We start from the raw sequence: 6,742 nt of genomic DNA, 5'->3' as shown, positions 1-6,742 counted from the left end.
AAAGACCCAGCCTGTATCACCTTATATTCTAGAAGAACATGCAATCGACACATTTTATCTAAAAAAAAAATCCTCAGGAAGGATCCGTAAAGGAGATGGAGTCAGCCAAGATGAAAGAGACTGTTGCGAAGGGACAAAAACACGGTTCAAGACTGGCCAACGGTCAAGAAAAAGTTAGGGGTTTATAGTACGTGACAAACTGAATTGCGCAAGGTGGACGAAATATTGAAGAAGAACGTTCTTTTCCAAAATGTTAGAACTGTGAAGGAGATGGGCAGATCGTTCCTGCGTTCTCGGACAAATTGGCATTCTTATGAAAAGGAATCGTGGTGGTAAAATGGACACCAGGTGTCATAGCTATCCTCTTCCAGATTCAAAGGATGGGCAAAACATCCTCAGAATAATCTGGGCCTACTTGGATTATTTTTCCATGGATGTGCAGAAAAAAATCCACTGGGCCCAGATAATTTCTCGACCTGACCTAGAGAAGGGCTTTCTGGGAACTTTTCCCAAAACACCTTCCCGCAGGAATCCAGAAAATTGTCGTGATCTTCATTGGCAGGACTGCCTCCAATTTGAATTTAGTCGTGCAGGGTTTTGAGTCAATCCTGCCACTTTGGGGTCGTTTATCACAAAAGGCATTTTCCTCTCTTTTTATGAATATTATTTGAGGAATATATTTTTTAGAAAATTTATATGAAATCTATTTGCAAAATGGGGGGGGGCTGGCATGGTGTGGGGGAGAAATGGTAAAATGTAATCTTAATTACATTTATTTAAGGGTCCATATAGCTTAAAGAGCATTGAGGGTAATATTCAGTGTTACTCCTGTGTAGAATAGGTGCATTGAAATGAGTGGGAATTCAGTTAGTCACAACTAATTTAAGCCCCATTCATTTCAATGGGTTTACCCAACATAGGACTAACATTGTATACTACCCTTAGGTTGTAGTTCTATGTACCTTACGCTGGGAGTGAATCCCATTGAATTCAATGGATTCTACTTTTGTGTATAGATTGGCTTTTGTGTACAGATACATTTCCCCCAATCCACCTAGGGAGGATATGCAGAAGGATTATGGTGTGTGTCCACTAGTTTGGGAACCAGGCAGATCAATGAAAATATGAAGTTTCTCTTGATTTGGGTGGGGGGAATATCTCCCCAGGCTCCCACCAGAGTTATGGGATCACAGCGAGAATGGAGGAACCGTGCAAAAGATTAGACTGTCTGTACATCAGCTTAAGTTTTGAATCATTATTTATTATCTTTTCCTCTTGCTCATTCCTGTGTTTGCACGGGAGGGAGTTGTGATATCCCAACCCTGTTTCCGTCAAGACCAGAGTGTAAGTTAGTTAATTTAGGACTTACCCAGTTATGCGACACATCTAGAGAATGATAGCTTTTTGAAGGGGGGTGTCTTCTTCTTTTTTTGCATGACATTTTACCAAAACAACAGCCCCCATCTCTTCTATTATTAAAATGATGGTTGTACACATATGCATAGAGATATCATTGGTATTTAAACAACATTATCATCAGAATGCCCGTCCTTTCTTGTTTTTTTAAAGCAGAGCAGTCATTGATCACAAAGAAAAGGCAGGCAAGAGCTGCAATCCGCCTGAGTGCTGCCCAATTAAGCCTAGTGCACTTTGGAATGACTCTCCATAAACCACAGGATACCAGATGTTGCGTTCGCTCTGTGGAGGAGATGTGTGAATACCTGCACACTGCCATTTTGTAGGCTCAGAGGCCAAAATATAAGTGGCATCTCCGGGAAATAAAAAGCGATGGAAGTTTTTTCCCTTTTCCAGCACATCGTCTGTTCCCTATTCAAATTCTGCTTTGCTGTGTATTGAAAGCGCTGATCTGTACTAAACTTTCTATGCCTTTCTTCCATCATCTGGAGGGGAGGAGGAGGAGAGAAATAAAAGTGATTGAACACTGAACAAAGTGTGTGTCTCAGCTGATGCCTGGATCTATCTATCAGAGCAGTTGCCATCTTTTTCAGGGATTCAGTGCAAAGTTTGCACTTCTGCAATCGCACTGCGTAAGCACACACGAAATAATACTATTGGGCTGCACCCTGAGAATCTCAGCCTTCATTAAAAAGAAACGGACAAACAAGCCCTTATTATCCCAAAGATTATTTATCATTTTGTTTGCATCTTCTTTTTTTAACATGGGTTGCCACATGCAGGCGGTTTCACCCTGCGCTTTTTCTTCTTCTCTTCTTGACTTTTCCTTTTGCTTCTCCCTCTGCATCTACATTTAGACTGTAAGGTCCCTGGGGCAGAACCCTGTGTCTTGTTTCGATTGGCTTATAAATCCCAAACGCATGATATTCTTTCATGGCATTTGATGCATAAAAAGAACGGAAGAAAAAGGAAGGTCCTGAAGGAACCTGGGTCCACACTTCTCTTATCTCCTGCAACATTTTTGCGGGTGCTTGAATTGGAGGGGAGAATAGGGTGACCATATGAAAAGGAGGACAGGGCTCTTGTGTCTTTAACAGTTGCATAGAAAAGGGAATTTCAGCAGGTGTCATTTGTATATATGGAGAACCTGGTGAAATTCCCTCTTCATCACAACAGTTAAAGTGCAGTAGCTATATTAGAGTGACCAGATTTAAAAGAGGGCAGGGCACCTGCAGCTTTAACTGTGGTGATGAAGAAGAAATTTCACCAGGTCCCCATATATACAAATGACACCTGCTGAAATTCCCTTTTCAGTACAACTGTTAAAGATACAGGAGCCCTGTCCTCCTTTTCATATGGTCACCCTAGGGGAGAAGGGTCTTTTTTGACACCCCCACCGTCACCAATTCAAGCACTCGCAAAGGTGTTGCAGGAGATATGACAAGTGTGGACCCTGGTTTCTTCAGGACTTTCCTTTTTCTTCTGTTCTTTTTATTTATATGATGCCATCAAAGAACATGATGCGTTTGGGATTTATAAGCACTCCTATACCAGGGTGGGCAGAAAGAAGGGTGACCATATGAAAAGGAGGACAAGGCTTCTGTATCTTTAACTGCTGTAGAGAAAAGGGAATTTCAATAGGTGTCATTTGTATACATGCAGCACCTGGTGAAATCCCCACTTCATCACAACGGTTAAAGCTGCAGGAGCTATACTAAAGTGACAACATACAAAAGAGGGCAGGGCTCCTGCTGCTTGTGTTGAAGAGGGGATCACATACAAATGACACCTGCTGAAATTCCCTTTTCTATACAACTGTTAAAGATACAGGAGCCCGGTCCTCCTTTCCATAGGGTCACCCTACAGAAAGTAGATCGCCATAAGTATGGGCATCAAATCCCAGCATCCCCTGGCCGTTGGCCATGATAACAGGGGCTTCTGGGAGTTGATGGCCCATGGTACTACCGCCCATCATGCAGCTCTGAAAAGACCAGCAAATGTATTTATTTATTTATATTATATTTCTATACCGCTCAATAGGCAAAGCTCTCTGGGGAGTTGATACAAATTAAGATATTATTATTATTATTATTATTATTATTATTATTATTATTATTATTATTATTTATATAAAGTTTTGAAACAGCAGGGAGAGATCTAAAAGCATTGCTTATAACACTGGATTAGAATTCAAGGGTGTAGTGAGATAAAACTCTCCCCATAAAATGTTTCTAGGTACAAAAACACACATTTTGGGTGCTATGCTATGACTGGGGGGGGGGGAGAGTCCTACAGCTCCCAGCATGCCCCAGGCAGCCATGCTGGCTAGGGCATTCTGGGAGTTGTAGGACTTTCCCCCCCCTGACTAATCCCTCATAGGATTGCCCCCTTTTATCAAGCAATATTCAAAGCAACCGTCCATTTTATTTGGGAGAGGAGAGAGGTGTGTTGTGGTGGGTATGGTGTTGGAACTGAAGGGCTGGACGTGAGGAAAGGCCTCAGGTGTGAGGCAAGGCCGCACATTAAATAAAGGGGCTGTTGAACAGGTCGCAAAATGGCGGTTTTTCTTTCTAAGCTCGCCTTCTTTCCCACCCCGCCCACTCTCAATGCTCGCTCCTGATTGGCTACCGCCTTGACCCTTCCCTCGCCTATTGGTTGCTTTTTAAAATATTTCCCAAGCACCGCCTATAACGTTCTCTCTTTGCTTCGGCCTCGCGCCGCCCTCCACGCGCCCGGCTCGTTTTCCATTGGCTACTCCCTCCCCCTCCCGTTCCTGTAGTCAGCCGGCATCGCTCCGCGTATTGGCTTTGAAAATAATAACAATAATAAATGGGGAGGAGCCTCAATGGCCGGCCGTGGGCGTCCAGTGCTGGGAGACGATTGGGCAAGACGCACAAGGGGGCGTTGTGATTGGGCGGCGCGATATCTATATATATAAGGGCGGGGGCGGAGGAGGCCCAGTTGCATGGCGTGGGAAGAGATGTGAGGGGAGGTGCGCGCGCAGGTAACGCGTTGCGGACCGGGAAGGGAACTGCAGTGGTGGTGGTGGTGGTGGTGTCGGCTGGGGGGATGGTGGGTGTTGTAGTCTAACGCATCTGGAAGGCGCCAGGTGTGTGTTTGGGGGAGGGGGGAAGGCTGGTTTCAGACGACCAAGGGGAGAGCAGGTGCGTCGGACCACAGGGAGAACTTGTGTGAGAGAAAGTGGGGGTGGGGGTTGCGTACCAGAGAGAGAACTGAGGTGGGGATGGGAGGAGGTGAAAGGAGAATATTGAGGGGTCGAGGAGGAATTGGGATGGAGGGAGGAGGTGAATGGTCGGACTAGAATGAGAACTGGGGAGGGGGCTATTATTATTATTATTATTATTATTATTATTATTATTAATTTTATTACATTTATGTACTGCCCCTTAGCTAAACCTCTCTCTGCGGTTTATTATCATTTATTACATTTATATTTTGTTTTATTCCTCTTACAAAGAGCCCAAGGCGGCTCATGCGGTCCCTTTTATCCTCGCAACTGATGGAGTTATTATTTATTAATAGTGCCTGCTGTTAAGAAGGCACTTTAGCAGAGCGGGAAAAAAGGCAAAACAGAATGAGCGTTTGCTAGTCCCACGTGTACTCAAGGTTATCTTAGAATGAAAGGAGACCCTTAACGAAGAAAGGTAAAATAGTTTACTCACAATAAGGTTGCGTATCATGTGCAGGTAGAGCATGGAGGGTTTTGTGTGAGTGTTTTTAAACTGTTTATGCAGTCCATTTGTGTTCTATTGCCGCAACAAGAGCAAGACACAAGTGTCCTAGCAATGGAGGAGGTCAGAGAGAGTGAGGAAAGGGAGGAGCAAAACCATTGTAGGCTATAGAGATCCTAAGGCTAGTTGTGGTCTAAATTCACATGTATTAATTTACTACAACACTGCCCCTTCCCAGTAACTTGCAGACAAGGTTGCAATATTCCCAATACTGTGAGGTAGGTTAGGCTGAGAGTCGGGTTCACGTGGTCACAGCGGCTGAAACAAACTGTTTACTTGTTCCAGCAAAAAGGATCATGAGAACTGGGCCAGTGACTGGCTCAAAGTCACCCAGTGAGCTTCATGCCCTAGTGGGGAGTACTCTAAGCACTATGCCATACTGTCTTAGGCTTTTCGGAAGAGGAGGAGCCAGTGACTGGCAAAGGGAGACCTGACTGTGTAATGGTCTGCTGGAGGAGATTCGTAAACTTAACTCACTCTCTCTCTCTCTCTCTCTTTCGCTCTCTCAATTTAAGACAGCTTTAAAGACTAGCTTTTTCTGGCAGGCCTACCCAGGTATGCTTTAAGGTGGATTCCTGCATTGAGCAGGGGGTTGGACTTAATGGCCTTATAGGCCCCTTCCAACTCTACCGTTCTATGATTCTATGAATGTGAAACCAAGAATTTTTAAGATGTGTTGATTTGTTGTACTAATGTTGTTCGCCACCTCGATCCAAAGGGAGAGGCGGGTAAGAAATAAATAAATATATTATTATTATTATATGGAAAGGAGGGTGGGAGGGCTGAAGCTATACAGGTTTGTTCTGTTTTGTATATACAGCACTCTTATGCCTACCTTTAATTAAGCGTTTCCAGAATGGGGGGAAATCCGACCAGAATGGACTTTGACAGGGTGGGGGAAGATGGAGGGTACTTTGCTTTGAATTGTGGGTGGGAGGGTGGTCCGAACGGAAACTGAGCACTGGGGCAGTAAAGGTGGCTGTGTGACATGGCAAAGCTCTCCCCTTCCTCAAGCGGTGTGGCTTAGTCTGTGTTGGGCAAGTCTCCATGGGAGTGCTTATATCAATGAGCAAAGAGCTGGCTTGTACACAAAACGCAAAAGAATGGATGTGTATTTGTATTCATGGGCCTTTGCAGTAGTGGCACCAAGAGCAGCCTTTCTCCAGAGATGTACCAGGTGCAGGGGAGCATTTTCTGGGTGGTGGTGGTGGGGGAGATTTCCACGAGCTTTTAATATCAAACCACGGTTACAAGATGGGGGATACTTGGCTCAGCAATACTACAAATGAGAAGGATCTTGGAATTGTTGTAGATCACAAGCTGAATATGAGCCAACAGTGTGATGTGGCTGCAAGAAAGACAAATGCTATTTTGGGCTGCAGTAAAAGAAGTATAGCTTCCAAATCACGCGTGGTACTGGTTCCTCTCTATTCGGCCCTGGTTAGGCCTCATCTAGAGTATTGCGTCCAGTTCTGGGCTCCACAATTCAAGAAGGACGCAGACAAGCTGGAGTGGGTTCAGAGGATGATCAGGGGTCTGGAAACAAAGCCCTGTGAGGAGAGACTGAAAGAACT

Source organism: Elgaria multicarinata, chromosome 21, assembly GCF_023053635.1.
Source record: "Elgaria multicarinata webbii isolate HBS135686 ecotype San Diego chromosome 21, rElgMul1.1.pri, whole genome shotgun sequence".
Taxonomy (NCBI): domain Eukaryota; kingdom Metazoa; phylum Chordata; class Lepidosauria; order Squamata; family Anguidae; genus Elgaria; species Elgaria multicarinata.
Note: the sequence above shows the minus strand (reverse complement) of the source record.